At 34.7% G+C, this 9,377-nt stretch overlaps 1 protein-coding gene across 1 annotated transcript in view; it reads left to right on the top strand.

The window, feature by feature from the left end:
* The first annotated feature begins 262 nt into the window (after nt 1–262).
* Nucleotides 263–9,377, top strand: part of LOC110445806 — a 40,655-nt gene continuing 31,540 nt past the window's right edge. The window contains exon 1 of the mRNA XM_021490603.1: nt 263–660. The gene's annotated coding sequence lies outside the window, so the exon portion shown is untranslated. The remainder of the gene's footprint in view (nt 661–9,377) is intronic.

Genomic DNA, 9,377 nt, shown 5'->3' with positions numbered 1-9,377 from the left:
TGTAAAATCACAAGGCGACAGGAAAGACTACAAGACTATTCAGTACAAATCATTCTAGAAAAAGTTTATAAAATCTAAAGGCGACGATAAGAAAACGTGTTGTATGTCAGTGTTTATTGTTTTATCGACAATCCTATCTCCTGCAAATTTGTATATGTGTGATATTTTCTGACGCAGGACCTGAGGTAGTTAAGTTGGCGCCTTTAATTTCATCACCATTCACCAATCCCGATGTTTTGTTAAGCACGACATGCCCATTAGTGGAGCCCAGTAAGAAACCAAGACCGTTGCAAACGTGGGCACGGCCCCATGGTAATGTATAGCGGCGTGCATTCACGACCAACCAGCGGACACAGACAAAGACCCGATCAATGTATAGCGGGCGAACGGGCACTATTTAAATGCAACTTTGGCGACGTAACGCTACATCTGATAGACTCACGGACCGGCGCAATAGAGCAGTAATGGCATTATAGACCAACAACACATACAGATTGGTGTTAACTTATTTCTCCGAAGAAGACAAAAAACTAAGACTGAATTAAAAGCTTGGTGCTCGACGTATTCTTGAACATTTGACACAGCGTCTGTGGTTTTGAAACTCTACCGCAGTGAAGTATTGGTGAAGAGACAGCAGCTAACGGCTATATCGGTTTAAAGGTGAGTTTGTTTTAAGAGCTTTTATGTATAACACCTTAGAAGCAAAATATGTCGCTTTGTTTGATGAACACATCATTTTAATAGCATTAATATGAACGGTAACTTCCGCTATGAGATAACAGGAATATTGACAAAACTACAAATTATAAATTTATTTTTCGCAAAACACTGTAATGTACAGTTAATCATCCGTTGCGTATTTCTACATACACTCTTGTAAATTATAACTAACTCTGGTAGGTTGAAACTATAACTATGGCAGTTCGCGGGTTTTACCAACGTAAACTTTTTACTATCACATGGTATTAATGAAAATAATTCATGCACGAAACACCAGTAAATTGCCGTAAATATTCCAATACATTTTATAACTGTTATAGAATAGCTGGTAGATCCAATGAATCGCTCGCTCCCTTGGTGACGTAAACAGGTTCTTTAATTTGGCGGAGACATTTTGACATGTGCTACTTGAACGGCTGGAAACATCTTTTCAGAACACCGTTATTATCCTGTAATATTTTACGACTCAATGGCCTGTTTCATTTTACTATCTACCCATTTCCTGTTGAATTTGGCTGTGACTTCGGATATCGTTCTTGTGTTTTGACAACATGTCTATTATAATTATCTCGTTATGGCATCATGTTTTACGGCATGTAGAGAATGACATTATATCACTTAAGCGGGTTCAACGTTATCAGTTTTGCAGGCTTACATTGTCCGGTTGGGTTCATAGAATCAAACAGTATGTCGATTTCCAATAGCAGAGCATTGAGTTGCATTGCCCTTCTATTTAAAATTATGGTAGGAGTTGTATACAGAACAAAAGACTTCAGGCTGTATTTTATTACAAAGCCAACGTTTTAACATATTCGGAATCTATATTGCTTCGAGTAATTATGTCACGAACATAACTGTTACCAGATTACCAGATTAACTAAGAACCATTGAGTGTCAGCTTGTTAGTATACACTTAGTTTAACAATTGCTTCCCGTGTTCGTTTCATATAGCTAAATACAATATACCTTTCTCTTACGTACTGTTATATTGCACTTGCTGATTTCTCTCTCTATTATACATAATTAGCGCAGCACAACATTATATACATATCAGAAAATAAGAACATATAACACAAATATACAAGTCTGGACGCTAGATCTTTCTGCCTCTATGGGTATCTTCAATGATTTTTTTTCACATCGAGAGAGAAAGAGACATCAATTGTTCGTTTTAAAAGGGTATTTCAATTGTGTTGTTCACTACCATTCGATTTATGCTCGATCTATCTGAGTTTCTGTGTTTAAAGTTTATAAAAATAAAGATTAAGACATATACGTCCTTATCTACAACGGAACAAGTAAAACTTTCACTAAAGATGTATTTCGACGATCGCCGGGTATTTATTACAGAATCCGAAACCGACATGAACAAACAATTGTATGGCTGAAATGTGACACACCATACTTCAATTGCATATTCTTTTTCACTGTAGTGCAATATACTTACGGAGTAGTTAATACATTTATTTGCGTAACAGCTACCTTAAAAATATCTATCAAAAAGGAGATACTGCTGAAAACTAGACGTCTGTGCAGACAGACCAGATGCTCGTGCAGAGTCTGACGTCAACAAAGCTGCATCAGTTATTGCTGCAGAACGTAGAGTTTGTTTCGCGGATCACCAGATACTTAATGAACTAGAAAATAACGAACGTATGTCCTGTCACATTAAATACAGAAGCAAACTGGCGTCAGTACTACAATAACGAATGCAGCTGAAGAATTGAATTTATTTTCTTCAGCATCAGTAACCTTCAGATGAAGTTTATTTTTCTAAAGGTCATATACCTTCTGAAGAATTATCCAGAACCTTAATATTTATATTCACATTTGGTATGGCGATACCCCTTTTTGTTCACGACTACACGCGTAAAGTGTTTTTTAAAGCGTTATGCAAAGCATTCCCCAACACTTGATTCGACGCTAATTATATACTAATTATATACTAATTGTATACTAATTATATAATAGGTCTACAACAACTTTGCAGTTGGTTACATATACCATATTATTTTTACCTTTCAAACATGATTTGATAAGAAGCAATACATACATTTGTATGCGTTATCATTGCAATAAAATGGAACAAACAATAGCAAATAAAGGCTATTTTTCTCCAACGCTACGTTTATGTCACACTTGGGATGTCTCGCAAGCACCAGATTCCCAGTAGATGGATTATAATGTGTATGCAGCGAAAATATAACGTAAATGTAAATATGGATATATATATCATTAGTAACCAGCGTATAGCAACGTTCTGGAGTCAATACAACACTCGTTTCCAACCCATATATCGACCGTACTGTTATAGTTATATCATAGGAAATAATTAGTGGTACTGTCCTTGTTCTTGTTAATAAATGTAGACTGTTATCACTGTTCATTACACACAATGCTACGTGAATCACATTTTATAATTATTTGTTCGTCGAATACACGTACTAGTGATAAAATAATTCCTCTTATTAAAAAAACAATATATATTGTTTGTCTTTGATACATAATAATTTATGTTCAAATTGTCCGGTCGTAATAATCCAAATTCACTGTTAAATGTTTCATACACAGGTTTTGAATATGCTGACCACATGGTGTCAGCATAAATAATGTTATAGAATAGAAATGTTAACAGCTTGTTGTTTATGTCAAACTGTTCATTTTCAAAAATGATATTTTATTTATCATAGATATTGATGAATCATCTGAATAAAATTGTATATAGTGTAAACGAGTTAACGCAAGGGTGACGCTGTACATATGTTGGAGACCACAGACCTTACCCTTTATAGAATTAAGAGCTACTTCTGTAATAAGTACTGAGGTATATGTCACAGCATTTATACAAATTATACATTGTTAGCCCAAACATAGATTTCGAAGTAGACATCAATGCAAAGCAATGATAATCGAGAAGAAACCAAACAAAACATATTGCAACTCAAGCAAAACACTCGGTAGTGTCTGCTGTCTTCTATCTTCGAAATGTTAGTACTTTCTTTCTTTCAGAATATTGTATTGTACTAATCTTACGTTCTTAAGAAATTGGGCAACAGCCAAAGCCTATATAATCCCTCTCCTAAATGTTAATGACGAATAATGCATAACCGGTCGTCAGTTTTCCATAAAAAAAATGTCATCATGAAGTTATTTATTGTTGTGGCATAACATAACCGGCAATGCATGCGGAACTGTCAGAAAAAATACCGCTGGTCAAGTAATTGCAATTAACACATTGCTATAACGATGATGTTCCATGCCGCGTTAATCATTTAAGTACTCGGTATTGGCCGTTAAGTGACACTACACTTGGATGAGGTTCAATTTCACAACGTATTTCATAATGCCTTTTAATCGGATTAAGTTCGCAAAAGATGCAATCAGGCGCCTCGTAAATCAACATAGCACGTGCGTTTAATGGTTCACTGATGTTACGAACACGGCAATTCACGCTCGAATGCATTTGGTGATTAGGTAATATTTTGAATGCGTGTTATTCTTTACAACTGCATTATAACAAAATATAAAAGCTGAATAAGATTTTTACAAAATCTTATAGGCCATCTTTTCATGTCTTGTCGAATACATATCAGTATATCTTTGTGTATGCTATGCGTAAAATCGAATATATACAGTTACAGATATGAATAACAGCAAACAAAGAAAACAAGGGAAATGATTATATATATAAAAATGATTTCCCATGAGGAAGTCGAAAGCATGTGCTATGAAGGAATATGCTTATCTTGAACTGCATTGTTGCATTCGTCAAAAAGTATATAGAAAACTCAATAACCAATCAACTCACCAATAACTTCAGACAAAAGGTCAGATGCCATAGGGTAAACGCAAGAAGCAATATTTGGGATAAAAGTTATTCATGTCTGAAACACGGTGGAATTCATTCCCGAAATTACGATACTTTTATCAATGGGATAATATTAAATGACTGGGACAACTCTGAAAAGTAAAAAAAAAGAACAAAGACAAAAAACAAGTAACAATCTTCATGTGTAACTTTCGATATGTTGGTTTCAATCAGAAAACGGCATGAAAGACAGATAAGTTTAAGATTAACGCTGCTTTCTGTTTTCATGCAATGCATATATAAATGTAAGTACTAAAGACTCGTTATTGAGAATGTACATATATATATATATTCTGTTTGTTTATGTATTTTTATTGTATAATTGTTTCATGATGACTGTGTATCTGTCTGATCGTCCTGGACATTTGACAAGTTCCTTTGTCTGTACTGTCGTTATCACTTCTTTGCCCATTTATCTATTTAAGTAATACGCATCTAACCAGAATTTGTTTGTTCGGATCCAGTACCTATATTGGATCATACTGTCGTTATTACCTATGAGACATATATATACATTATATGTCTTAACGAAACACATACATTTGAAACGAAATTAGTGACGTCTAACTTGGGTTGATAGTCATGGTCCAATTACGTGGACACAATTTCACAAAAATAGAAAACAACAAATCTACACAAAGTGTATGCTGCATCATAAAACCTTTGTAGTGTATGTTTGTATAATAAATGACTACATTCTTATTAATAAATCCGACCTAAATGGTAATTTTAAAAAAGCAGGACCATACATATAAAAAAAATCTAAAAATAGGAATTATGTATTTAGCCGCACAGTGCAGAATAAGATATGTTTGGTTCGTACAGTGATTTAAGTATTTTCCATGTAGTTTCGCTTTATACTTTCTCAGGCATTTCATGTTCTTGGATGAGATTGAAGAAATATTGAGATAACAACATGCTAAGTTCTTGTAACATTACTTAATTCGCCTTTTTGCAGATACTATAGAAATACAAATAACGACGCCATCTCACATCTTTGTATAAACAAAAATATTCAAAAACATTGTACAGGGATTGCAATGCAGTTTGTTTTTACCGAATTGAATTTAAAATAGAATACACAAAGATATGAAAATACATTGAATATTGATTTCTGATATTTTGTTGACGAAGGTTTATATTTTAAAGTGTAATGGTGTACGATTGAAAAATAACACTGAAAGTCTCGTCAGTCGTTTTCTATCATCGGTACCTTAAACCATTGCTTTGTTAATGGTTGTATTGGTATCCCGTAGAGTTTGATTTTGTGTAATTGAGATAAGGGGGGACAAATGTCATTTTCTTTAGTCATACTATTGGAATAATTGTACCGTAGTGAATGGTATTGTCGAGACCAATTATGAAGTATTGCCTTAAGTTATAGCTATACTTGACGTTATCATATATCAATCATTGATATAAGAAATCATATAATGTTTGCGAATAATATAAGAGGACGTGATCTCTATTGGTTCGTCAAATGATTTAGTTAATGCCACGCATAACAGATGATAATGGACAGCAAGCATCTTATAAACGCGTCTTTCCCGAACTGTGAAATACAAGAGGACATTTTCCATGTATATGCATGGTATAGATAGAGGTGTTTGGCTGAATCGAGTCCTGATATATTTTCTACGTGTTTTTATGCTCAATAAACTGCGGAGAAGCATAAAAGGATATCGCACGGGAGAAATAACCCAATTCCATTAATTTATTGTTTTACTAGACAGTGTCCTTAAGATTCGGGCAATGTTTTAAATGCAAAGAGTATTAGGCTATTTAATACCTTGCAATGGAGTATTGTCTTATTTTCATTTATAGCGTAGTCGATGTAAGGAATATACGTAACTATCAACACATGCTCTTATACCAGGAAATCGAACCCAAAACACATATTAACATACGTTAATGGGTAAGACATCTTATGGAGTCTGTCTAGCGTCATTTGCTGATACATTACTGTTTCCATAAAAATGAGATATTTCAAACTTATTCAGGTGTTGGTACGTTGCAGTTTTTGTTATATAGTGATAATAGTTTCTTTTCACAAGGTTTCCTGTGGTATGATTAGAGTGTATTTTTTAGAGAACGCCATGTTTATATTTTATACTCTCAAATCGTCAAATCATTTTTGGAGTAATCATTAGCTACGACATACAATTGTACAGCAACTGTTTTTTTTAGATTCGATTAATTTTCTTGCCACGATTTTGTCATACTGCTTGTCATAGTTGAAGTGTCCGGACCAACTACATGAAATTTAATTCTTTTTCATTTTAGCGTATTTGAATATGGCTGCTATTAATTTTTGCCAATAATAAAAGAATATTTTTATTGAAACATAATTTCATTCGGTAGTTTTTATTTAGGATCTTGAAAAAACGCCCAATTGCAGAGCATAAATTTAGTTCTGTTATATGCATAGATCCTAATTACCTTCGATAATCCAAAGTTTGGAAGCATACTGTGTTCAGTTTCAGCAAAAACTTAACCAAATGCTAATGACATACAATATGTCGGTATATAAATGTTCTGGGAGACCAGTCAGTAATACATACATATCTGTCCATACGTGTGCCAAACTATTGAACACGATTTACTGGTAGTTGACCTATAAACGTGTTAAATAGGATGCTAGAAACGTATCAAGGGACAGTTCAGACTGCCATAAAAAGCAACGTCAGATAGCATTAAGGTTAACTAGCTTGTTGAGGAGTCAGAAGTGGTCACTTCAAGCTGTTAATTCGTTTTAGACCGTTTTCTGTTCGCAATACACACTTCGATTTAGGATTGATGGTCGTTTTTGTAATAGTACAGATATCCCTACATAAATAATAATAATATACAATAAACAACATTTGATATAGCGCCCTATTTACCAAAAATGAGCCACTCTAGAGCGCTTTACAGTACAACGATATACAATTTATACAATTAGCATATACATTAATCAATACAATTTTGAGGAATTTGCAGGAGCTGCCTTATCAGGCGCTAGCTATAAGTCCTATGCCACCTGGCTAATATATCCCTTTGTGTTTATGTCTGCGTGTGTGCTGGAGATGTATTGTGTTCTGTTTGTAGTGGCACCGTGCTTCCAACGGTATCATTGATAGTACTATCTCACTTGAATGCTACAGCACAGATACCGCAACATCCACCCCAGACCATTTTCTACTCCAGCTGAGTTGTGTGGACAGGAGAAAAACACTTTCTCTGAATATTCCATGCGTACGGCGACTTCGGAGATTGAAACCCGGCCGCCTTCGTGTTAATCACTCGACCAATCCGCCCATAATGAGAATATTAAGCATTGAACTGCATTATGTTAAGCGTTGTAGCCCTTATATCCCGTTTATATGCGAACATAACAAAATTTGTTATTGTGACGTCATCGATATCATTGTTGTCAACACCTTATTTGCTGTTCAAAAACTGTTCGAAATAACTAAGTAAAGCATGACTTCTGTATCAAAATGTAAATATAAATAATGAATAATTTAGCAAAATTGTTATGGTCGTATAACACATTTCTATTGCTAATTGGGTTTGTTTGGATCTGCGGCGTAATGCCTCAAAATTGACGAATTTCTTGTCTGCACCTTTTACTTCTTTGCTTATTACATTTACTATTTAACAAAACAAACATGAAGTTGTGCTTAAGATACAAGCTGATTTAGTTATAGCTCATCTCAAATAGCTTCGCTGGAGTACCTTTACACACCCTAGTGTCGTGTGACACAAATAAACACTAGTTCATCTTAAGTGAAATGGCCAAGGAAAATACTGAGTAGTACAAGAACAAACCGTATGCGGCTAAACTGTTTTCTAAAACAGGTCGTGATCGCAAATGAGTAACCATCGGGGTAAGAACAGGCACACACTTGGATACTATCATTTTAATTCCCCATGGTATGTTAACCAGATACACAGGCATTTGTTTTCTGCTTTCCGTAGAAAGTGGATGTAGCGAGGATAGGCCTAACATCTCCCTAATCACGGCGCTCACCTGGGTTTTTTCATCGGTGCCTTTGTCAAACAGTCACGTGTTATCCGTTGACGTTGTTAGAAGTGAAACACGTGAAGGAATACAAAAAGATTATTTTGAACGCACGTTAAATTCCTTTTTAGCTGACAAACGTTTCGTTTTCTTAATCAGAATATGCCATCTGAATTTTAGCTTGATCATCAATTAAATGAAAAGGGTTTTAGCCTCATTTGCTGTAATGCTTTCAATGTTCCGCTGTTAAGTCGATGATTTGCTTCACCGAGCTGTTAAATGTTTTATTCGAAATGTATGATAGAATTCATTCCTGATGATGTTGCCTGAATATGACTATATATTTACCGTATTTACAAATTAAATAATTCGTAGCTTTTTATAAGAACATGAGTTTGTTCAATGAAATATTCTGTTTTCCATCGATTTGACTGACTGTGTACCGGAACTGGATAGTGACCTATCCCGCGCTTAATGATCACCGCGTAACAGACTGGTTAATATCCACTACTTGAGAAAATCGTTCGTACAAATCAATTCCTCTGACGTGTATGACATCCAGTTCTCATTAAGCGTTAAACGATTTGTATAAACATCATCTCTTGACTTTAAATTCGGCTAATATGTGTCGTTAATTGATTGTGGATACACACTGGCATCGATTTCTTCTTGATTTCAAAGCAACGCGCGCGTGAACATCTCCGCCAACATATCTGTCGAGGAATGCTATGTTATCACACCAAACACTTTTCCTAACAACTGGATACAATTGTAACCGTCTGTTAT

Source organism: Mizuhopecten yessoensis, unplaced genomic scaffold (assembly GCF_002113885.1).
Source record: "Mizuhopecten yessoensis strain PY_sf001 unplaced genomic scaffold, ASM211388v2 scaffold267, whole genome shotgun sequence".
NCBI lineage: Eukaryota > Metazoa > Mollusca > Bivalvia > Pectinida > Pectinidae > Mizuhopecten > Mizuhopecten yessoensis.
This window is presented reverse-complemented; position numbering and strand designations above follow the sequence as displayed.